Source organism: Hypanus sabinus, chromosome 11, assembly GCF_030144855.1.
Source record: "Hypanus sabinus isolate sHypSab1 chromosome 11, sHypSab1.hap1, whole genome shotgun sequence".
In the NCBI taxonomy this organism is placed as follows: domain Eukaryota; kingdom Metazoa; phylum Chordata; class Chondrichthyes; order Myliobatiformes; family Dasyatidae; genus Hypanus; species Hypanus sabinus.
Window position 1 is genome coordinate 58,164,199 of NC_082716.1, and position 25,766 is coordinate 58,189,964.

Here is a 25,766-nt window from a genome sequence, read left to right on the forward strand (position 1 = left end):
TGTCCAATTTATTTAGTCACTGCGGAGTTCCCCTGCTCTCCCCTAATTCCCTGTATTTCCTCGTGCGCCACCGAGTCACACTGAGCGAAAAAATGTGAAATTTATGTGTGTCGTTTCAGAAATACTGTACTACGAATTCATAAATAAGTATAAGCGGCTATAGATACAGCTGGAGCAAACACAAACTGCAAACAGGGTCCCACCAGTTCCAAAATGATTCTTGCTCTTTAGCCGATCGTGTTCTCGGAGTTTCCGTTTATTTTTTCTTTGTCATCGTGTGGGTAGACTTTGAATTATAAACACTAAAAAAAAATTACGCTCGCGCATGTCGTAATTAAGTTATTTCGAAGACTACAACTCCCAGGAAGCTTGTTAAAGCCGGGGCCTTTAATCGGAGGAGCTGCTCGGCCATGTGACAGTCGGAGCTCTCGAGGATAGGCTCCGCCCACTGTCAATCAACGTGATTCCGGTTGCCTACCGAGTGTGGCGTGTTGCAAGTCTTGTTCGTGTCAGGAAGTTTCAACAGCTAAAGTATTAAATATATGGTGTATCGTAAACCAGAAATAACAGCTGAACGGTTTGGAAGGCCTTCGTAGTATTCTTCTGTCCGAGGAACAACAATTGGAGGTTTTATTTTATGTTGCCCGAGGAGAATTTTCAGATAAAGACGAAGAGGCTCTAACAAGGAAGTGGTGAGTAATACAGTACGAACGAGTCGACTTCAGTGGCATTTGTAAAATGGGTTGATATCTGTTAATAAATGAGAACGTTCATATGATCGCTGTTTAGGGTGTTTCTTCAGAGACAAACGTACAATATCGAGTACTGTACTGTAAATTTCAAAATACGGTCGGCGGAGATTTTAATTATAAGTGCAGATTGTTACGATCCCTGTGATAAAAGAGCAATGTCAATTATTTGACATCAGTGGAATTTCCCCTTTCCCTGAACCAGAAGTTTGGCTCCGTCAGTGTGGATGGGGGAACCTTTATTGGAATTAACCATACCCAGCGTAGGCAAGTGACATATTTTAAACCAGTTACTCATGTTTGAATGGGTCGGCTTTGGGCGGGGGTAAGGAGTTAGATATGGATTTGTCGTGCTTCCCAGAATATAGGGATCACAGTAGATGCGTAAACACGAGAAGTTTTGCAGATGCTGGAAATCCAAAGCAACACATTCAGAATGCTGGAGGAACTCAGCAGGTCAGGCAGCGTCTATGGAGATGAACAAAAGGTCGACATTTAGGGCCGAGACTTTCATCAGGACGGAAAGATGCCAGAATGGAAAGTGCCTCCCCCGGGGGGAGGCGAAGGGGGATTAGCTAGAAGACGATAGGTGAAGCGAGGTGAGTAGGAAGGGTAAAGAGCTGGAGAGGAGAGTGGACCAAAGCAGAAAGGGAAGGAGGAAAGGGCCCAGGGGAAGGGGTAAGAAGCTACAGTGGGGAATGGGAGGGGGAGGGTTTTTTTTTACTGGAAGGAGAAATCGATATTCATGCCATCAGGTTCGAGGCGACCCAGACGGAATAGAAGGGGTTGCCTCTCCACCTTGAGGGTAACCTCATCTTGGCACGAGAGGAAGCCATGGACCGACATGTCGGAATGGGAATCGGAATTAAAATGCTTTAAAGTTCCCATGTTGGGACGTGGAGCAGATGCCCCCCCAGCTTCTGTCGGGAGCACCGGACACTATAGACGACCTCAGCGCATTCGCGGAGGAAGCGTTGCCACACCTGGAAAAACTGTTCGGGGCCCTCAGGGGAGATGAGGGAGGATTGAATGGGCATGCGTAGTACTTTGGCCATTGGATTTCCAACGCCTGCAGAACTTGTCGTGTTTACAATGTAGATAAAGGTGCAAAAGGTCGCGTAAATCTTGCTCAATGAGAGAGAAGTTATTAAAATTGAAATAAAGGAGACAACGGGGGAATAGGGACATGCAGACTTTTGGGGGTGTATCTGAATGTTCTTGTATTTCAAAAAATAACCAATGTTAGAAACAAATCATGACCTAAGATCCTAATGATCCATTCCAGGAAAAATAAAAAAGAAATTAATAATTTCACAGAAATTTGCAGAATTGCAACACCGCCAGAGAAGGAATATTTTTGGTAATTCCTCAATAACAAGTTCTGACCCGCCCCCCCCCCCCCCCCATGCAGATAGAAAGATTTTCTCAGGTATAATTTTTTTCGATAAATTCTGGTCAAAATTGCATCCTTTTCGAGGAATGCAGGATGTGTATACGTCTGATTTCTCTTGATATCGTTGTTAACCAGCACAGATCTGGTGAGTGAATTCTTGTCCCCGTGGTAAGATGGTCTCTGTCATACAGGCGTGATTGGCAGCCATACACAGACAGACATGCTATGTCCCCTCCTGTTCTTCAGTATCCCCTTCCTTTCAGTCACCTCTTGGCAGACCCTACACTCAGACCTTTCTTCTTCATTTGCCAGCCTCTCTCTATACCCTTCACTTTAGCCTATGCTCTGATAAACTGGGGAGTAAATTTACAGCCGTTGCTGATTTCCCTGATGCGCAGGCTCTCATAGACTGTCCTGGCACTGCCTTAAGACTTCCCATGTAGCAGAGTCAGCCCGTTAGCTTGTTGCACGTCATCATAAGTGTTGCCTCTTGTTTTGTAGTATACCAATATGCTGTTCTGAGTTGCAATTAAACTCCATTACATAACCTCAGGAGAGTTCAATAAAAGAATTCTAGGGCTACATCCAGATGAAAAAGTTAGCTCACAGGTAGGTGAGAGATGAAAATGAGTTTTGCGTACTGGGTCAGCCACAAGTTTGCCAGCTGTTGGTAACTGGCTGTTTGGAGCACCCATCTGCAACAGTTAAGTGGGGCTCCAGTTTTTGCCACATCTGTGGTGATCTGAAACACTACAAAAAAGATGCTCTAAAGGTTGTCAAGTTGATATGAAGCCAGAAGTGGAGTGGCCCTCCTGGTGAGATCGAGCACCATGAGCTGGGTGGCCATTCATCCCATCACCTCGTTACTTACCATGTTATAACAGCATTGTGTCCACCTCATGATTTTAAATAAAACACAACTGCTGTTCATGATCTGTGAGAGACTACATTATTTTTAGTTTGAAACTTGTTAGAGAATGGCGATCTTTTGGGTATTATTGACAGTTTAAATATTTTTAGATTGTTGATGGGAGAACTTGTATTATCAAATCATTTAAATGTTTGAATTGTTTTAAAGTGTACCACCTGTGTTTATTGTAAATCCTTGATTTTTTTTTAAGAAGATTGTTAAAACAACATTTTAAGATGTGCAAAGAGATCTTTGGGGTCTTTCCACCTGAATGCAGTTATGATATTGTTGTCCTACTTGTCAGTTTGTGGAAAAGGTGGTGTAGAGAATATGAATTACAAAAATAGGTCCTTTGGCACAATGGATCCATGTTGGATTTATGCTCCATTCAAATGCCTGGCTGTCTTTGCTCATTGTTAACCCCTCGTCCCTTCTCCCTCCAATGTTCAGCTTGTATGACCACAATTGAATCTATATTAATTTTAATTGTTTTCTATTCTCAATGCACTGTGGCTGAAAAAATTACTTTTGAATTCTTTATTCCATTTCTATCTTTTATTCTCACTACCTGTTTATAAATGGTCTCAAGACTTGATCTTTTCAACAGTTTTCATAATTGTAAAGTCATCTCTTTGGCCACTTTCTATCTGGTTTGAAAAGAGATGCAAAGTGTTAACAGGTAATATAAGCTCACATTGTAGGTAGAAGCCTTAATGTATTTTCTCCCTTTTCCTGATCATTTCTGTAATTTGGAAACCAGAATTATTCTTGCATTGTTGTCTGAGGGGTTCAGGTCACTGAGTTCCATGTATTGAGTTTGAGAAAAAATTGGATAATCAGCCCAGTCCCAACATCATAGAAAATGGGCAGAACAAGGAATATCTAGAAATAATTCTTCATTTCCCAAAACTTTCACTAGCCTAATTGGGAATAGTTTGGCCTGTCCCCAGAACCAGTAGATAATCTTTGTAAGGATAGTTCTGGATGCATGTCTATTTTCCAGAAATCTATGCTACATTAACAAGAGAAAGATGTGATTGCGCCAGAGTGAGTACAGAGGAGAATTATAAAGATGTTACCTGGAAAATTAGAACATTTCAGAATTTTAGCTCTGAAGACAGATTGGACAGGCTTGGCTGGAATGGTAGTGTGGTTTCAAGGTGAAGAGGCTGAGGAGAGTCTTACTGGAGGCACATAAAATTATGCTGGTCTTGTATTTAGCTGTTACTAAGGATCTGTTTCCGTTATAGAGGCATTGTGTTTTTGTCTTTTGCTGATTGTTGTCACCTCAGAAATCCGGGGTGTACACTTAAGTTATTGATAGATATGTTAGAGGAGAGATGAGGAAAATAATTTTCCTGTTCCTATGCTATGTATTCTGTGTACCACCAACACTCAGAGGGGACAGGGTTCTGTAACTTACTGCATGAAATGGTTGTAAAGTCAAAAGCCATTACCATATTTAAAAATGCCTGAACATGCATTTAGTGCTTGTACAAGGCATTGGTAAGGCCAAATTTGGAATATTGTGCACAGTTCTGGTCACCCAATTATAGGAAAGATATCAATAAGTTAGAGAGAGTGCAGAGACGATTTACTAGGATGTTACCTGGGTTTCAGCACTTAAGTTACAGAGAAAGGTTGAACAAGTTAGGTCTGTATTCATTGGAGCGTAGAAGGTTGAGGGGGGATTTGATCGAGGTATTTCAAATTTTGAGAGGGATAGATAGAGTTGACGTGAATAGGCTGTTTCCATTGAGAGTAGGGGAGATTCAAACGAGAGGACATGATTTGAGAGTTAGGGAGCAAAAGTTTAAGGGAAACACGAGGGGGTATTTCTTTACTCAGAGAGTGATAGCTGTGTGGAATGAGCTTCCTGTAGAAGAGGCCAGTTCAGTTGTGTCATTTAAGGTAAAATTGGATAGGTATATGGACAGGAAAGGAGTGGAGGGTTATGGGCTGAGTGCGGGTAGGTGGGACTAGGTGAGATTAAGAGTTCGGCACGGACTAGGAGGGCCGAGATGGCCTGTTTCCGTGCTGTGATTGTTATATGGTTATGCACTCAAAGAACCTGGACCTTTTTGACCTCAATCAAGTACTGGAAGCTGGCATTAGGCTGAGTAGCTAATTTTCAACCAGCACAGAGGGAAGTCTAAAACTAGGAGGTAAATTTTTCGGTGAAGATAAATATTTAAATGAGACGAGGGACCTGCGGGACAAGTTTGTCATGCAGAATGTGTTGGGTTTGTGATCAAGCTTCCAGATGAAGTGGTAAAAGTGGGTGCAACTGCAGTATTTAAAAGACATTTGGACAAGTACATCAATAGGAAAGGCTTAGAGCAGGGGTTCCCAACCTTTATTATGCCATTAACTGATGGGTCCGTAGACCCCAAGTTGGGAGCTGCTGGTTAAGAAGGATATAGGTCAAGCACAGGCAAGTGGAACTAGCCTAGGTAGGCATCTTCATTGGCATGGATGATTTGGACCAAAGGGTGAGTCTCTGTCCAGTATAACTGTGTGACTGTATGAGTCAAATAAAGTTCAAAGTAAATTTATTATCAAGATGCGTATATGTCATCAAATATTACTCTGAGATTAATCTTCTTGCGGGCATTTACCATAGATCCAAGGAAACACAATAGACTCGATGTAAGATTACACACAAAGATGAAGAAACATCCAGTGTGCAAAAGAAGGTGAACTGTACAAATATAAAAAGAATGATAATAATACATAAAAAATATAAAATTAAGAACAAGTTTTGAGCCAGCAGCCTGCAAACCGTCACTGTATCAAGAGCACCATCTTGAATTTTCAAAATAGACTCCCATATTATAAATCTATAATTGTTCTTTTTGAGAGTTATCAGCATTTTCATCCTTGGCTTTATTGCAAAAGGCCATTTGACTCAGGCCATGATTTGTCATTTTTTTTGCGATTTTAGTGAAGTTCCATTGTGACGTTGATCAGATGAAACTTGTGGGGAATTATGTAGCTTGAGAGTGTCATCCTGACATTAGTAATGTTTTAATGATTGAGTTCCTGGCCAATGCTCAATAAACATCTCTTAATTACGCAATTAACATGTTAATTGCCTGCTGCAATGCCTTTTTACAACATTGACTGTTCTTCACTTTCAAATCACTTTGGGACGTTCTGAGATGGAGAGGAATTGTCATGTGCAAGGGTGCGGTGAAAAGCTTGTCTCGCATACTAATTGTATAGATCAATTGATTACACAGAGCATTAAGGTAAAACAAGGCAACGCAATAACAATGTGGAATAAATGTAACATCTGTAAGTGAAAGTGCAATGAAAGAAAACAACAAGGTGCAAGATTGTACTGAGATCGGTTATGAGACATAACCATGACATTCTTTTTGAAAGTGAGTTTATCACAAAGTCTGTCTTCCATCTTAGTTCAACTGTTACATGCTATTCAATTCAGTTGTTCCTCAACCCTGTTATTGATGGGTAACAGCTAATCAATTGGATCTAAATTATTGAATCTGTCACTTTTTCTCAAACAAAACAGTCAATTAAACATTTATTTTAAGATTTACTGAGTAGTCACGTTAATCTCTGTAACAGAAACAAATCCACAAGTTGGAACATTTGATTGAAAGGGATGACTGGTAAATGTGCTTCACTAAACAGTGAAATAGATCAAATTGAACTGTTCAAGTTGGGAAGGCTTAAACTAATCAGAAATGAGAAAATCTGCAGATGCTGAAAATCCGAGCAACAACAACAAAATGCTGGAGGAACTCAGCAGGCCAGGAGCAACTACGGGAAAAAACTTCCAACTGGATCCCACCACGAAACACACATCCTGCTTTCCGCAGGAGTTGCTGTCCCTCCCCACTGATCTCCCTCCTGGCACTAACCCTTCCAAGCGGCACAAGTGCTACACCTGTCTCTATACCTCCTCCCTCACTACCATTCAGGGCCCCAAACAGTCCTTCCAGGTGATGCAACACTTCACCTGTGAGTCTTTTGGGGTCATATGCTGTGCTCGGTGCTCCTGGTGTGACCTTTTGTGTATCAGTGAGATCTGTCATCGATTGGGAAACCGCTTCGCTGAGCATCTACGCTCCATCTGCCAGAAAAAGCAAGATTTCCCGGTGGCTACCCATTTTAATCCACTCCCCATTCCCATTCCAATATGTCCATCCATGGCCTCCTCCACTGTTGGGATAAGGCCACACTTGGGTTGGAGGAGCAACATCTTGTATTCCTTTTGGGTAGCCTCCAATCTAATCGATGGCATGAACTTCGAATTCTCAAACTTCCAGTAATGCCCCCCCCCCCAGCCCCTTCACCATTTCCCATCCCCTTGTCCCTCTCTCATGTTATCTCCTTACCCGCCCATTGCCTCCCTCTGGTGCTCCTCCCCCTCCCTTTTTTTCTTCCATGGCCTTCTGTCTTTTTCACCAATCAACTTCCTAGCTGTTTGCTTCATCCCTCCCCCTCCAAGTTGCACCTATCGTCTGGCGTTTCTCTCTCCCCTCCCACCACCTTTCAAATCTGCTCAGCTTTTTTTTCCTCCAGTCCTGCTGAAGGGTTTCAGCCCGAAACATAGACTGTACTTTTTTCCATAGATGCTGCCTCACCTGCTGAGTTCCTCCAGCATTTTGTGTGTGTTGCTATGTTTCAAACTAACTTAGCAGGGGGACAGGATCCAGTGATAGGTGCAGTGTGTAGTGAGTGTGAAGATGGGTAGGCAAGTGAATGGGCAAAACTACAGTAGGTGGGATGAGGTGGTGTAACATGGGGGTAAAATCGAAAAGGAATGAATATAGCACTAAAGGTGTTATTTACATAAATGCTGCATACTGAGTAACTACGCTACAAGATAATAAACCTTAAAGATCGGCAGGAATGATGTGGGCATCACTGAGACGTGCCTGAAAGAAGATCACAGTTGGGAGCTCAATTTCCAAAGAATGTACCTTTGTATTGAAAGGACAGGCAGGTAGGCAGAGGGCCTGGGGAAGCTCTGTTGGTAGAAAATGAAATCAAATCCTCAGGCAGAGGTGACACAAGGATTGGAAGAATCCTTGTGGGTAGAATTAAGAAACCGTAAGATAGAAGGATAAATGCAAGAAATTCTTCAGATGCTGGAAACCCAAAGCAACACAAACAAAATGCTAGAGGAACTGAGCGGGTCAGACAGCATCTATGGAAATGAGTAAACAGTCGACATTATTCATTTCTGTAGAAGCTGCCTGACCTCTTGAGTTGCTCAGAAATTTTAAGGGTAAAAGAGCCCTGATAAGAGTTATATACAGGGCCCCAAATAGTAGCCAGGATGTGTGTTATAAATTTCAATGTGAAATAGAAAAGGCACAATAAAGGCAATGTTATGATAGTCATGGGGAATTTCAATATGCCTTTAGATTGGGAAAATCAGGTTGGTGCTGGATTCTAAGACAGATGGCATTTTAGTGCAGCTTGTGTTTGAATCCACTAGGGGAAAGGCAATTCTGCATTGTGTAATGAACCAGATTTTATTAAGGAGCTTAAGGTGACGGAACACTTAGGATGAAGTCAGATGTATCAGTTTTACAATGGAGTAAAGAGAATTACAGAGTCATGAGAGAGCAAGTGGCCAAAGATGATTGGAACAGGACACTAGCAGGGATGACAGCAGGACAGCAATGGCTGGAGTTCTGTGGGCAATTTGGAAGGCACAGCTTAGATACATCCACATCCCAATGTATTTTAAACGGAGAATGAGACAACTGTGGCTGACAAGGGACGTCAAAGACAGCATAAAAGCTAAAGAGGGGGCATAAAATATTGCAAAAATTAAATGGAAGTTAGATGATTGAGAAACTTTTAAAAACTGACAGAAGGCAAAGAAAATAAAGAGAAAAGTTAAAATATGACGGTAAGCTACCCAATTATATCAAATAGAATATATATTTTGAGATATATAAAGAATAAAAGAGAGGCAGAGTAGATATTGGACTGCTAGAAAATAAACACTGAAGAGGTAGTAACTATGGACAAAGAAATGGCAAATAAACTTAGCATTTTGCATCAGTCTTCACTGTGGAAGACAATAACAGTAGATCAGAAATTTGAATGTGTCGGGGCAGAAGTGAATGCTGTTGCTATTAATGAGGAGAAGGTCCTTGAGAAGTTGAAAGGTGTGAAGGTAAGTAAATCAGTTGGACCAGACGGACTGCAACCCAGAATTCTGAAAGAGGTAACTGAAGAGATTGTGGAGGTATTATAAATTATCTTTTGTGGATCACTAGGTTCTGGAATGGTTCTGGAAGACTGAAATATTGCAAATGTCACTTAAGAAGGGAGGGAGGCAAAAGAAAGAAGATTATAGCCCAGTTAGCCTGATTTCAGTGGTTGGGAAGATGTTGGAATCCATTACTAAGGATGATGTTTCGGGATACTTGATAAAGTAGGCCAAAGTCAACATGGTTTCCTTAATGGAAAATCTTGCCTGACAAACCTATTGGAATTCTTTGAGGAAACAGCAGGCAGGATAGTGTTGGATTTTGTTTACTTGGATTTTCAGAAGGCCATTGACAAAGTGCTACATATTAGACTGCTTAAAATGATAAAAGACCATGGTATAACAGGAAAGATACTTGCATTGATAGAAAATTGGTTAACTGACAGGAAGCAAAGAGTGGAAACAAATATGGCCTTTTCTGGTTGGCTGCCAGTGGCTAGTGGTGTTCTGCAGGGATTGCTGTTGGCAGCTTCTTTTCATGTTATATTTCAATGATTTGGACAACTGATTTGATGGCTTTTGTGGCCAGATTTACAGATGACACAAAGATAGATGGAGAGGCAGGTAGTATTGTGGAAGCAGGATATCTGAAGAAGGACTTGGACATATTGGGAAAGTTGTAGATGAAATATAGTGTAGGGAAGTATAGGGCCATGCACTTTGGTTAAAGTGATAAGGTGTAGATTATTGTCTAAGTTGGGAGACAATTCAGAAATCAGAGGTGCAAAAGGACTTGGGAGTCCTTGTTCAGGATTCCCTAAAGATGGTAAGGAAGGCAAGTGCAAGGTTAGCATTCATTTGGAGAGGACTGTAATGTAAGCAAGGACTTGATACTGAGCCTTTATGAGGCTGTGAAGTCTTATCAATCTTATTGGTCAGACTGCAACTGGAACATTGTAAGCAGTATTGGGCCCTTTATCTAAGAAAAGATGTACTAGCGTTGTAGAAGGTCCAGACAAGGTTCACAAGAATGTTTCTGGAAATTAAAGGGTTAATCTATGAGGAATGTTTGATAGCTTTGGGCCTCTGCTCACTGGAATTTAGAAGAATGAGGAGGATTTTCATTGAAACCTATCAAATACTGAAAGGCCTAGATAGAGTGGATGTGCAGAGGATGTTTCCTATAGTAGGGGAGTCTAGGACCAGAGGGTACAGCCTCAGAATAGAGGAGTGACCTTTTAGAACAGATGAGGAAGTTATTTCGCCAGAGGGTAGTGAGTTTGTGGAATTCATTGCCATGAATAGCTGTGGAGGCCAAGTCAAGGAGTATATTTAAACCAGAGTTTAACAGATTCGTCGTTTGTTAGGGTGTCAAAGGTTATGGGGAGAAGGCAGCAAATGGGGTTGAGATAGACAATAAATCAGCCATGATAGAAAAGTGGATCAGGCTCTTTTAGTGACATTATGGTCTTGTGGTTTAGGTGACATCATGATAAGAGGGTTTAAAACTTGTAAGGTTGTATAGAGAAGAGACAAAGTGGAATAAGGAGTCACATAAAATTTGAGGACATCATAAAATCATTGCTGTGATAATTGACTAAAGACTGAGGTAGTCAGATACTTCAGTGCATAGCTACAGGGTAAGTAGATACTTTAGTGATCCCAAAGGAACTAGGTATCACAGTAGCATTACAGGTGCACTGATATAAATATAAGAAGAGAAGTAGAAAGAATAAAAAAACTAAGTTACCACAGTCTTAACAGCAGGGAGTCATCACTTCCCCATTTATAAATTGACTCGTTATAGAGATTAATGGCTGAGGGTAGGAATGATCTCATATAGCACAGTTTGGAGTAGCATGGTTGTCTTATGATGATGTAATATTCCTCTATTTAACAGAATAATTTTCCAGATACTTATCATTTAATGTGTTGGTTCTAATCAGCTAACAGAAAACTGTTGTATTCCAAGAAGAGGTCAATTGCATCTTCCCGCTAGCGAGCTTTATTTAGTTATCTACTTCAGACAAACATACTGAATATAAATACTTGGGGATCCACAAAATATGATGATTAGTTTAATGTTAATAAGTTGAGAAATGTTCTGTTCTTGCAGACGTATATGAAACCATTTAAATACCACGTGGAGGCTACGTGCATCTAAAATTGCAAAAGTCAAAGGAGCCTTCTGCAGGCATGCTATAAACATCAGGTACATAATAAAGATTAGTCCTGGAAAAACTATCAGGATAAAATACTTAGTCAAAATAATTGAATAGAATCAGAGCAACTGAATCAGGGATGGCCGACCTATAGTGCATGCGCCAAAAGTAGTGCATTGCACCCCAGTGATAATAATTTAAAAAAGTAAGCCTACTCATGCTAACTGTATTAACCAAAAAACGATTTGTAGAAAACAAAATCTATAACAGGAATTCAAGTAGCTTTGAGCTAAAAGTGGGTTTTACTGAGAATAAATCTAAAACGTGGCAATTATTTTTAGCAATTTTATTACATCGCACACGTCTTTTGGCAAATGTTGTCTTCTTTCACATTAATCTGTTTTCAATTAAAAAAAATGTTCAATGAGTCAAACTAGGAAAGGAGGACTTTTGTTCTGAAGTCGATCCATAACTGTTCAATACGCGTTTGATACTTGTTTGATCTGGAGACGCCAGGCGTCTGCACCAGTGGTGTGTCGCAGGTTTTTGCCAGTCAGTTTACAATTGACACTCGTGCGCTACAGAGTTGTGCTTTGTTCGTCCTTTGTGAAGATTTGCAGTTTTGTACTTTTTTGAAAATTAAGCCTTGGTTTTACATTCAGTTACCCATCACAGTGCAAAAGAAAAGCAGAAAGCGATAGTAAGTGTGAATTCAATGAACAGTGGGGAAATGAGTTCTGATTTATAGCGGATCCATCAGGAAAACCGTTGTGCATTGTTTGTGAAAACACTTTCTCACATAATAGAAAACATGATCTTAATAGACCCTAAAAAACACAACATCAGAGTGAAATAGAAGGAAAATTGAAGCTAGTGCTTGGGTCTGAGTTAAGGAAAGAATATGTGATTAAGGAAAAGGAAGAAATCAAAAGAAGACAAAATATATTTGTTAAAAGTCTCATTAAGTAATGTTTAGCTTGTTTTTATATTAAATCAATATATCATGTAAAAATCCTAAATATGCCTATATTAACATTTTCACAAGAAGCGAATGGAGGTACAAGAGTTGTATGGCACATCTGAACTCGTGCGTGAAAAATTGACGCATGGAATGTAAAAGGTTGGCCACCCCTCCACTAAATAATCAAATAGAATCAAAGCAACTCACACAAAATGCTGGAGGAACTCAGCAGGCTAGGCTGCATCTATGGAAACGAGTACAGTCAATGTTTCAGGCCGAAACCGTTTGGCAGGACTGAAGAGAAAAAGCTGAGGAGAGCAGGGGGGGAGGGGAGAGAGAAATGCCAGGCAATAGATGAAACTTGGAGGGGAAGGGGTGAAGCAAAGAGCTAGGAAGTTGATTGGTGAAAGAGACAGAGGCCATGGAAGAAAAGAAAAAAGGAGGGGGAACACCAGAGGGAGGCGAATCAGAATAGAATCAGAATCAGGTTTAATATTACTGACCTATGTCATGGCATTTGGTGTTTTGTGACAGCAGTACAGGGGAATATGTTTAAAAAAATCGTAAAACTACTTACACATGACTACACAACCAAATACCTGAGTTGTCATATTGTCAAATTCACCAATGACACGACAGTAGTGGGGCTCGCCAACAATGATGAGACGGTCTGCAGAGTAGAGGTGGAAGAGCTCGAGCCTGGTGCCAGGCAAATAACCTCTTCCTCAATGACAACAAGACAAAAGAGATGGTTATCGACTTCAGGAGAACCCGCACCACTCACGCCCCTTTTTACATCAGTGGTACAGCATTGGAAACTGTGAGCAGTTTCAAACTCACATCTCGCACAACCTCTCCTGGTCCTAGAGTATGTTCTACACAATCGGGAAAGCTCACCAGTGCCTCTATTCTGAAGAGAGCTGGACTATGCACATCTATACTCGCATTATTCTATAGATGCGCAGTAGAGAGCACCTGAGCATGCTGCATCATTCACCGTGGGGGACAGGAAGAAGTCAAAACTGCTCAATGCATCACCAGCACCAGCCAATCCGCTGTCAAGAGCACGTATGCGGAATGCCAGAAATTGACCATTAAAATCATGAAGGATCCTACCCATGCTGCTCATGGACAGTTTGTCCCGCTCCCATCAGGGAGGAGACTAGTAGCATCCAACCAGGACCACCAGCCTCAAAAACAGTTACTTTCCCCAAGTAATGAGGCTGATCAACACCTTCATCCACCCCATTGCAACCTCTTTCCCCCCCCACCCCCCACCATGAAAAACTATGGCCATCATGATTGGAAAGAAGGTTTCTCAGGGTGACCTTAGTTTTGAGTACAAAAAAAGGTTGATCTGGAATATAACAAACATATATGTAAGAAGGGCATCTAATTCAATTTTGATAAATTTTGGGATATGACATCAGGAAAATTTATGTTTATTATGACCGGTATGTGAAATGCAGAATAAGTAAACATTGGAATCTGGGGTAACATTGGTAGCTGGAGTTTTGTTGGGTTTTAGGATCCCTCTGTCTGGATGAATCAAGGTGGGTTAAATTGATTTTTTTTTGCCCATTATTATCTTGGATACCTTTGTCAACGTATTGCCTGTTTGGTGCATTTCTGTTCTTTTCAGTTGTAGGTGGAGTTGAAAGCATTGGAAATTAGATCAGTGGTAGATTGCTTGGGTTCTGGCCTAGCATTTGCAGTATATTTTTATGTTCATTTACAAAGGTATTTAGAGAATGTGGGTGTTGCTGCCAAAGCTAACAAGCATTGCCCATCCTTAATTACCATTGAGGACATCAAGATGAGTCATTGGTCTGAACTGGTAGAATACCTCTACAGAAGGAAATTCTGTATCAATGTTGTTTGAAAGGAACTTCCAATTGATTACGTTCCCTGGGTGTTTTTTGTTTTGTGATGAGAGGGATGCCTTTGGCATGGGCTAGGCTATAGTTAACTGTAGTGCAGAGCCTTCTGAAGGGTGAAACTCCATTGCCAAAAATAACTATCTCTTTTGCCTCAGGACTCCTTGTTGAATATTGAGTCCCATGACTTTCTGGGCTCTGTCCTGGGATTGGATGCCTGTTCCATAAAGCAGACATTTGAATTTGTCTTTTAATGTTCAGTTCTTTTACACCATTTTTATATTTACTTTTATTTGATATCATTCTACAAATCTGATATTCACAGAACTAATCTTCATTGAAGATTTGGAAAAGTGAGTGCAGGTTCGTTGTGTGACATGGCATGTTTTATAGCTGAACAGTAATTTGCTTTCACCCACCATATGCAAACAAAATGAGTTAAAGAGCAAAAACAATTGGCATTTGAACCTTTAAACCTTTTATGCTATTTGGTAAGATCTTGCTGATTTTCCACCTCAAGTTGTATTTTCCTGCCCCATCCCCATATCCTTCAAATAATCAGAAAAATATGCATTATTGTTTTGAATATTTCTGTCTCCATAGCCACCATGGTAGAAAATTCCAAAGATTTGTTCTGCTCAAGTAGAGCAGAACATTTCTCCCCTGGATTCTTTAACTGGAGAATCAATGTCCATCCTCTCAAGCCCTGTAAGAATATTTTAAGTTTTCAAGTATTCAAGTATTTTAAGTATTCAGTGAACTCTCCCCATGGCAACTATAGCCTCTTTTTTTTTAGGTAGGTCAAAATTATGCATTGTACTCCAGGTATAATCTCAACATAATTACAGCAAGAATTGTAACTAGAATTCATTTCACCTGCACCAAAGCTGAATGCTCAATTTAGAGGCTTACATCTAGTTGTTGGAATAGTCAAGTCTAAAGATAATAAAATGTAGATGAGATATCAACGAGAGATGAGCTGAATTGGGAGCAGATGTATGGAGGTGTAAGTAGACAGGCTTAATGGTAGGGTGAATATGTGAGCACCTTGGTGTGAAATAAGACAGCAAATTCCAGACTCTCTGGTTTTGGATAATTCCCAAGGGAAATTAGTGAGTAAGGAGTCAAGTTTGTTGAAATAACCAAAATGGAAGTTTTTTGTACTCACCAGTATTTAGTGGAAGGTTTTGGACTCCCCAGGAGATTCCTGGACAAACAATATCGACAGTGGTGTGCAGGGGTCAAGAAGTAAGGCAGAGGTGAAATCTGGTACTTCTGTGTTTAGATAATGTTTATGTGGAGGAATTGTAACAAATCCTTGAGAGACACTGGATAAAATTCTACTTGGGTGAGCAGAGGAGCCATTGTGGTTGATTTCTGGGTAGGAATGTATAGATAAGAAAGGAGCCGGGCAAGCATAGTCCCATTCAGCTGGATGATGATGGAGAGGTTTCGAAGTGAGGTTGCATAGTCACTATGCCAAAGCAATATGACGGGATATGAAGAACAGATTTCTTCTTCCATGGCCTTCTTGGTTGTCATTAGCTCTTTCTGCATGATGGCGAGGGTTCAGACAAATAGTTCTGTCTTGGACGGGCATAAAAGTGGGAGGCTGTTACAATTTCAAGGTTTTCTGGCAGGAAAGGGAAACTGGGAAGAGAACAGTTTGTTCTGATAGATTTGAAATTTGATTCTTTTTCCACTGTAGGAGAAAGGTGATGACAGTATACTTAAATGATAGTATTTGAGCATAAACTCTCAGCACTCTTAGCCAATATGGAGATAAAAGTGAGCACTTGAGTGGTTATCTGTTTTATGGAAACGAGGTCACAAGAACAGGAAGAGAGTTTGGAGAACTTATTCAGCTTGATAAGGCACGTAGGGACATAGGAAGGAAGCTGTTAAAATTGAAATGAGGAGCTTTCAGGGGTGAACAATGGAAGTTCACCCTGGCAGGCAAAGAGAAGAAAAAGACATGACAGAGTTAGTTGATTAGATGGTCTCCAAGTTATTGAAAATAAGCTCACAGCATTTTGTATTCAAGATGTTTGGGGTTTATGCAGGTGGTTTGCAGTAGAGAAGGATATGGTTATATTAGCAGCATGGATGTGTCTGTAGTTATGAGTGGTTTTAGCTGGTGGTAAATTACTAAACCCATTACTTGGCATATCCGTTCATGTCTTGGCATAAGTGTACACTAACAGAGTAAACAAGTGTAATGGTTTTGTTTGGAATTGGGGAAAGTAGGTGAAGGCAAGAGTGTGGTTAAATTAAAGGTAAGTGCAGAATACAACGATAATGTCTGATAAATTAAAAATCTGCAAGTGAACTGGTTGAGAGTATTTCAGTGTACAGATACCAAAGAAAGGTTGTTATTGATGGTGAGATAATGAGTTTGGAGAGCAAATGTTCAGATGTGACACTTCTCCGATTGAAGTATTGGACATAGTGAAATTCTATGTTAAAGCTAAAGAGATGGCTGTAACATTGGGTTGGGAAGTTTTATGTGATGGTTAAGATGGTGAGTATATTGAACTCTGAAGGCAATGATGAAATACAAACCATCTCAGTAGTCATGTAGAGCAGTTTTTGAAATTGCAGTAATTAGCTGCTAGCATTAAGTAATCTAAATCTGCTGTGTTAATGTTGTTACGAACCCCGTAACTGGGTCACTTACCAGCAAAGATAGAGAGGTCCATTGAAGTCTGATGGTACTATTTTAACAGTATTTATTGACAAAAATACACAAAATAATATCAATGCAACCTACAGATAATATACGTCGTCAATACTAAATCTAAAAGTGCAGGTATAATAATAATCAATAAGAAATAGCTCTGTTGTTGTCTAGGGGATAATATATTGTCCGATGGAAATATAAAAGTCATTGCTAGTTCGTTCAAGCTGCAGCGTTTTGGTTTGAGAGAAAGACGGGTTAAAACTTGCCCAGTCCTTCTATGATGTCAACCCTTCGAGAGTCGTTGGGAGTTGGTTTCCCCGTTGTTAGCTAAAAGCCGTTCTTCCATGGTAAAAGCCACCGGTTCCGGGGCAAATGGAACCGAACGCACATGGCCTCCTCCCACCGGCTTCTGCTATTACGGGATCGCTAGCGTTTCTTCTGGTGCATCTGAGGGGCTGTTCCCACAGACCCTCTTTTATCCTGACTCACAGGGTCTCAGATGTCAATCAGGTTGGGGGGGATGCAATCCCTCCCTCAACCAGCCCACTTTGCCTGAGGGCTTCCATGTAGCACAGTCTTGTAATATACAAGTTCGGCTCCAAAAGACAATGGCCGTTTCCCGTAGCTTTATATCGCCGGGGGGGGGGGGGGGGTCAAGACATTCCAAACGTCTCTCGCTCATTTCCTGGGTCTCCTGACCCAAATCAATAGCGATCCTACGATTCTCGAAAAGGAGGGGGCTGCAGGTGTAACAATGTAATCAAGTATAATGCTTCTATGAATGAAGGTGTGTGCTGGCAATAGTTCAAACAAAATGCTATTTTATTCTCAAAAGGCTAGGCCCTGCATGGTTGTAATGTTTTTTGGGCATAAACCTTGACATGTTGGGAACAGACAGATCGAGCTGCAAAAATGCTAAGAAAGCTTTGATAGCTGGCTAAGTGTGGCCCCTGGCATGGCCAAGTGATAACATGGTCAAAGTATTGTAACTGTTTCTGATCATCAGAAATTTGTGAAAAATCTGAAGCTATTAAGACAATCCATTTTTAGAACCAAAAACCAAACACAATTAATTGAAACATTAAAATATTGAAATAACTCATAATTATTAAAAAACGTAAATGAAGCAAAATTTGGTCCATACTCTCTGTTCAAATAAAGGAGATATCATTTAGGTGCCAGGTCCAACCAGGTTTACTTTATCTGAGTGTGTTCCACATAGTACAGGCTGGAGATTTATTTGGAACATTGTACTTTGCTGCTGAACTTCATCGGGAATCCAGGAACAGTCAGGAAAGTTGTGGTAAGCCATTGTGGGCAAGTTCAGTACTTTTCTGTTTATGCATACTTGAACAGGAATTCCAAACCTGATGTATCTTTTGGTCAGTAGTAATTCAGGTTGGTGATGTTTATTTAGTATTACAGATTGGGTACCCCTTATCCAAAATTCCAAACTCTGAAAACATGGGAAATCTGAATGTTTTTTGAACGCTGACATGACATCACAAATAGAAAATTCCACAACGTGCTGGAAAGGTTCCTAGGTGATGTGTAGGTTTCTGCATGTCACAGGCAGTTCTGAGAAGTATGTTTCATACAGAAGTAAATGAAGAATAGAAAAACACTGCATAGAGTGAAAAATTAAGATCTTGATTGTGTATTGAAAGAGTGAGTTCTTCAGCATCTGAATGAAGATATGCCGCTTAACGGCGTGCCGATCATCAAACAAGTAAAGATTTATCATAACAAACTGAAGGTAATTGTGAATATTCAGGCTGATTGCAGAAATTTAAGAAAAGGCAGAGCATTACATTTTTAAAGATTTGTGGTGATAAAAGAGTCTACTGATCAAGAAGCAGTGGAGAAATTCATTAAGGAGCTTGTCAAGATTATCACTGATGACATATCTAAAATGTTCAACGGCTACATCAGTTCATATGTGTGATGGAACAAATATAAGACTAAGACTGCTTACTAGTAACACATAAACTGTCGGAAATAATGGCAATCTCAAACTATCTCATTAGATATTCCAAAATCCAAATCTGGAACACTTTTTGCTCCAAGCATTTCGGATAAGGGGTGTTCAACCTGTATAACCATCAGTAATGTAAATGTGTTTTTATAAATCTGTTGTTGAGTTATGGTTTAAGGCAGAGGTTCTAAACCAGGGTTCTGCGAGAGATTGTGATTTTAAAAAATACTGTTTTTGAACTTTGTGCAATGGTGCAGTTTGCAGTGGTGGCAGTAGCTAAGCAACTCGTTAGCATTCTCGTTAGAGGTCTCTCAGCCCAGTGCTGCAGTGCTCAGGAGCCACTGATGGTCAGTGAGCGTTACTTTCAAGAAAATGGTAGACCAGATTTTGCTGAGAGCTTTGAAGATGAAGAATGGCTGCAGAAACTTGCCTACTTAGACATTTTCCATCATATGAGCCAGTTGAACAAGTCTCTACAAGACCCTGGAGAAAACGTTTTGACTTCAAGTGACCAGATTCTTATATTTAAAAGGAAACTGAATCATTGAAAAAATCATGTTTGAAAATCTTGAAATGTTTCCATTGCTGCTTGGGCTTGAGAGTGAGGAACGATATCAGAAATCTCAAGTCTTATTGAAAACCACCTGGGAGAACTGCAGAACAAAATTGAACAGTATTTTTTCTCACTTTCATTAACAAGTGTATGACTGGGTAAGGGACCCTTTCTTTGAATCTTCTGCTCAGCCTGAGAACTTGACTTTGAGAGAAGAGGAAGAACTTTGAGTTGCAGTCTGATTGTGCACTCAAGATGAAATTTACTAACCTGCCCCTGGGCACCTTCTGGATTTCTATGAAAGAAGAGTATCCTGCCATTCATAGGAAAGTAATAAACATTTCTTATTTAATAAGCATCAAGAACAAGGATAGAAATCGTCTCATTTCAGTTGAAGCTGAAATCCATGTGTGTTTATCTCAAGTTCAACCCAGAATTGAGTATTTGTGCAGCAGGTTTCACATGCTAGGCCTACCTATACTTGAGCCTGATCATGTCACTTAGTAAGAAAATGTTTTTCCAAAGCTTTATATAAAATTGTGTCTTAAGCTATATTCATATTCCTTATGGTCTTTAGTAACTTTAGTATTCAACATTGTCAATAAATTTTCATGCTGTAAATAGCATGAATTAATATCCATTTACAACCTTTATTTAAATTAAATCTACTGAGCCTTTTTTTAAAAAAAAACCTGAATTCCATTTTGGCTTAAGCCAGATATCTAACAGAAATTCATTATGTTTGCCTTGTGAGTTTTTAAATTTTATGAAAAGGTATGAAAGAGATTTATTTCAAGAAAGGTAAGTTAGGCTTACCTACTTGTTTTTTCCAAGCAAGGCTAGCTAAAAATTCATTCTCTACTCGGAAGAGCATTAATGATTATTTTTGGATTACTACATTTACAGTTTACCGATCATGCTAACATGCCCCTGAGCTGTAAATATAATAATTTTTATGCAGGGGTTCCCTGAGACCTGAAAATTATTTCAAGGGTTCCTCCAGGGCAAAAAGATTGAGAAAAGCTGGTTTAAGGGTTTAAAGGTTAATAAATGTATTTCAGACTTTAAAAAAAACAGCGGTAGATAAACAGATTAATGTCATGGCCTCAGTTTCCTATACATATTAGCATTTCTCTTTTGATGAGTTGCCTAGGTCTGATGAAATTGTTCATCATAAATTAGATAATAATCTCACAGACCCTTCAGAGACTCCCAGCTACTCATGAGTTTAGTGTGATTTGAGTCTAGTAAACACCCAGACTTGCTATATCTAAAACTTTGTTACATGCAGATTTATGAAGGTTATTTTTTTCAGAAATCCAAATCTACATAAAGTCTTCATAAAGCAAATAGTCTCACATTCTATAACCAAACAATTTTTTTTTATAAACAAAATAGATATCAGGAACATATTCAATTGGGAAATAAAATTTATTTGCATTTTTGAGGAAATATGTAATTACAATTTGAGGCATAATTTTTTTTCCCCAAATTTCTGTTCTAGAGCTTAATTGTTGTGAATTCACGTTAGGAAAAAAAGAGCAGCCCAGTGCCCAATGACTAATCTAGAGTTTTGGCACATCAGGAAATTGCTAGGAATCAAAGTATCAGAAATTAAATACTATTCCTGAGTCTTATTGGACTTTATTGAAACAGTGTAAGAGTACAAAACATAGGTACATTAGAGCAGTGGTAGGAGAGAGAATTGAAACTTCAAATCATTCTTGTAGATGGAATGGGTGAGATCTTCAAAGTGCTCACTTTAACCTACATTTGATTTGCCCATTTACTACACATTGTGACCCTGCTATGTAGTGCACTTAACTAGTAGTACAAGAGAGTACCTGTTCTGGCTGACAGAAACAATGTAAATTTAAATGGAAATTTTTGCAAAACAAGAATCTGACAGCCAGACAGATTGCACACCCAATATATACAGACTGCTATTTAATAGGTGGAGTTGCATAGCAAAACAGAAATAGATCAACAATGTATTTCAACTACTCAAACCAGTTCTGTAAATAAGCGTGGATTAAGAATTTACAAATCAGGTTTGTGTTACTTAATCAGAACCAAAGTGGTATTGATAGGGGGCAATAGTAATCCTAGAACATGGAACAGTACAGCACAGGAACAGGCCATTCGGCCAACAGTGTTGTGTCAAGCTAATTAAATTAGTAATTAAATGTCAAACTAAACTAATCTCTTCTGCCTACACAATATTCTCCAAATCTTCACTTTCATTGTAACGTACAAGATGACTGTTGATTTTCGTAATTCCTAACCAGTTGAAATAGTGAAATCGCAACCAATCTTCATGAACAAAGGTCATATTAAGTTCAATTCTTCTTCGATATATGCCAATCACTGTTTAATTCAATTTAAAATTGTTCACAGTTATTAATGAAGGAGAGACTATCCAAAATATTTCCTAACATAGACAATTACTGCGATAGGTGTAAAACTGAAGTAGCCACTTAGTCACATATGTTCTGGTCATGCTCTTCATTAAAATCATTTTGAAAATCTTTATCTTCTACAATTTCTAAACCTAATACATTGACTGTTCTATTTGGAATAGTTCCGCATCATATTCAGGGTATTTCATCTTCAGATCAACATGTAATTGCATTTGTTACATCGTTGGCAAGAAGGGCTATTTTATTAAAATGGAAAGTTACCTCTGTCCCTACATTAATTCAATGGTTTTCTCAAGTAATGTTATGTCTTAGTTTAGAAAAAATTAGTAGAACTTTCGATCCTCGATTTGATTTTTAGAGAAGATGGGGCTCTTTTGCCAAATATTATCATTTAATTTGAATTATTTTACATGGTTTCTTTCCAATTTTATTTTATATGAACGTGAATTGGCAGTTGATAATTCTTCTATATATATAAAATGGTAAGACATATTGCTCTGGGAGTTGATGCCTAATGAGTTTTTTTTCTTTTTCCTTTTTCCTTCTCTTGTAGTTAGTGGGGTTTCTTTTTTTTAGTTGGGGTTCTTTTTTTTTTCCTTTTCTTTATAAAAATATTTTTTTCATTATCATATATTCTTTTTTGCTAGGTTTTATTTCAGCTTTATTAATTGTATATATATCAACTTGTTGAAGTTTTGTATCATTTTATAGGTGTAGAAGATTATGTATTAATAAAAAGATTCCAAAAATGAAATGAAGTAGTGAAATCGTTCCATTTTCATTCCTGGTCATTTCTAGCATTGCCAAGCCTGAATGCTTGAAACTGCAGTGATCAAAACAGTTCTAAATAGTGTTGCTGTTGTTTCTCACCAACTATCAGTGACAAAATAAATCACTGCTTTTTGAACACAAACACACTATTATGAGTGATGAACAGACCTGATGGTCAGTGCAGTGCAGAGTTAACCATTCCCAACCCCCTCCTGAGAACTATGAACTATTACTGTTGCTATGCTGCTCATGAGAGAGAGAGATGAAACACAGGCAAGAACATCTGCTACAGATAAGAGGGAGAGAGAGACTGTTGATTTACTGTATTTTGACTCTTCCTGGATTATTTACCTTCCACTACAAGGACTTTACTTTGCTCGTTAACATTCCTCAGGAGACAGCAGGAGTGGCCTGATTTGATTGACACAGTCATTCAGAGTTGATGTATAGCTGAGACCCAGTTAGCAGGGATAAAAGACAGGTCTGGAGAGACACCCTTCAGACACACCAGTGGACACTGACTGAGTGTTGTGAACCTACAGAAAGATGGGGGGGCTTCGGAGACCAAACCAGGAGATCAGTCAGTAAAGCTCACAGTGTTACAGCAGGGCCTGTGGGGACTTGTGTGTGTGTGTGTCCACTCATGCCAGAGTGATGAGTACACCACAGAAGAACAGTCTAGCTGAAGAACAGAGGGGTCATAGCTGAATGACCACAATGATACGACAGATTAAGAAAGCAACAGAAGGTTTGCCTGCTGCAGCTGTTACATCTCGCTCGCTCTCTCTCTCCAACGATTTCAACACAACAACCATAACTACCTCAGCATTTATGAACTGAACTCTATACTTTCCTATGACAATTCATTTACCCCTAGACATCGATAGAGCTTGTTTATTATTGCTTATTATTATTCCTACACTTTTAGGTTTATTACTGCTAACTTATGTTCTATGTATATTTGCATTATTGGTATTGTTTTACTTATTTTACTAATAAACATCTTTAGTTTTGGTACCACCAGACTCCAATGGATTCTTCTTTCTCTGCTGGTCTGACACCCAGTTACGGGATATGTAACAACACGTACCAACACTATTTTTAAAAACTGTTTGCTTTAAGCACAGTGTAGTATCTAATTTGTATGCAATTGATATTAGTTAGAAACTGTTCAGCAATAGACTCCTGTCCCAATTAAGTGGCATGGTGTCCCAAGTAAAATAAGGGAGTCCTGGTTATTTTCTTGTTTTAGTTTATGTTCTTCAAAAGTTGTCCAAACATAGTAGGTAAGTAACTGGAATCCACTGTGCTCCGCAAGTCGATTTGGGTTATTTCATTGGGAAAAGTTCAATCTGTTTTTCTTTCCACAGATCCACCCTGACCTCATGAGTATTTTCAGCAATCTGTATTTATGTGAAATTAATATTTCCTAGCCAGATAGGGGATTTGACAATAATAATTGCACTGTGATATTTTAAAAACTCACACTGATTTGAGCAAATCCACCCTGAATGTTTTAGCCATTCTCTGTGTGGAATTAGTGGTGTCTTTTGCACAATGGTTGTTTGTCTGTCTTTGCCTATGTATAGTTTCTCATAAATTCTATTGTATTTATTTTCCTGTCAGTTACATCATGTACTTTGGTTTGTCAGGCCACCTCTGTGAGTTCTTGCAGGACTGTTAGTGAGGATGTTTTGAGAACCCTTTGTCTCCTGTTTGATAGGGACATCTGTAATTGTGCATTTACCAATGTAATTGGTAGAGCCAAAGTCTCCAGAGCTTTTGACTTCAATTTTGTTGTTAGCTAAAGATAACGATTTCCAGATATAAGCCTCTGGTGCTAGTGGCCAACAAGTTGAAAGATCTGCTTAGGTAGTCACCAGTACTATTTAAATAGCTTTCCATGTACTGTGCATCATCTATAGAATACCCTTACTGGGAATTTGTTAAATTTCTGTGGGTATTACCCATTATGTAATTCAACATTACAACAGTTAATAGTTCTTTGAAAATAGAGTGAGGAAGGAAAGGGAGCATCTGGTGGTCAAGTCTCATCCATTTTCTCTGCTGAGGGAGTTTTCTGCCACCTTCCTGCTAGCTTTGTTTATTTCACCTCAGGCCAATATCAGGCAGGCATTGGAGGAGCTGAAGACCATGCTCAGGAGTCACAAAACAGCACAACTTTCCCTATCGTTTCGGGGGATTCAACCTGGCCAGTTTAAAGAAGCTATTAGCCAGAGGAGCCAACAGACTTGACCACAGTTAGACCACCATTAAAAATGCTTACTCACGCCTGCACTGGAAAATTCCTGACATCCTGACGAAGGGTCTTGGCCCGAAACGTCGACAGCACTTCTCCCTATAGATGCTGCCTGGCCTGCTGTGTTCCACCAGCATTTTGTGTGTGTTGCTTGAATTTCCAGCATCTGCAGATTTCCTCGTTTGCTGTTGCAAAATTCGACCACCTAGTTGTATTCAACTTCTTGTGTACAAGCATAGACTGAGGACCACAGTACCAGTGATGAGGCCCAGAACAGTATGGTCAAGGGAGGCAGAGGAGTGCTTAAACGATTGCTTTGAATCAATGGATTAATCTTTGAAGCTGAATGCATACACCGCAGTTGTCACTGTATGGATGGGTGTGTGCCTTCAAGAGGATATTGGAGATGTCCAAACCAAAAGCCGTGGATGGGCCAGGAGATCTGAAATCCTTTTTGAGGGCTAGATCTGCAGTATTCCAGACAGTGTGGAAGGCCCTATTCCACACTGAATCTCTAAATAGATAGAAAGATAAATAAATAAATCGGTGGCATTCAAAACTGGTGATCCAGAACTATATGAGAAATCCAGGTATGCCCTAGGGAAGGCTACTTTAAGAGCAAGAAAACAATTTTGATTGAGGATAGAGATGAAATCAGATGCACATCAGCTCTGATGGTGTTTGCAGGCCATTACTTCCTCAAGGCAAATCTAACGTCATGAAAGACAGTGATGCTTCACTCCCAGATCAGCTCAACACATTTTATACATGCTTTGAAAGGGAGAATGTAACTACACTGGTGTGAATCCCTGCAGCATCTGGTGACCCTGTGATCGAAGCCAGCATCAGAGCATCT

The 25,766-nt window shown here is 39.5% G+C and overlaps 1 protein-coding gene across 3 annotated transcripts in view; it reads left to right on the plus strand.

Annotated features, from left to right (window-relative positions):
• The window catches only part of jak1 (Janus kinase 1), a 123,913-nt gene that overhangs the window by 9,155 nt on the left and 88,992 nt on the right, over positions 1–25,766 (plus strand). The window contains exon 1 of one of the 3 annotated variants that reach the window (XM_059984388.1): positions 451–692. The exons of the other annotated variants lie outside the window; for them this stretch is intronic. The gene's annotated coding sequence lies outside the window, so the exon portion shown is untranslated. Of the gene's footprint in view, positions 1–450; positions 693–25,766 lie in introns of those variants that run through there. 3 annotated transcript variants of the gene reach the window in all.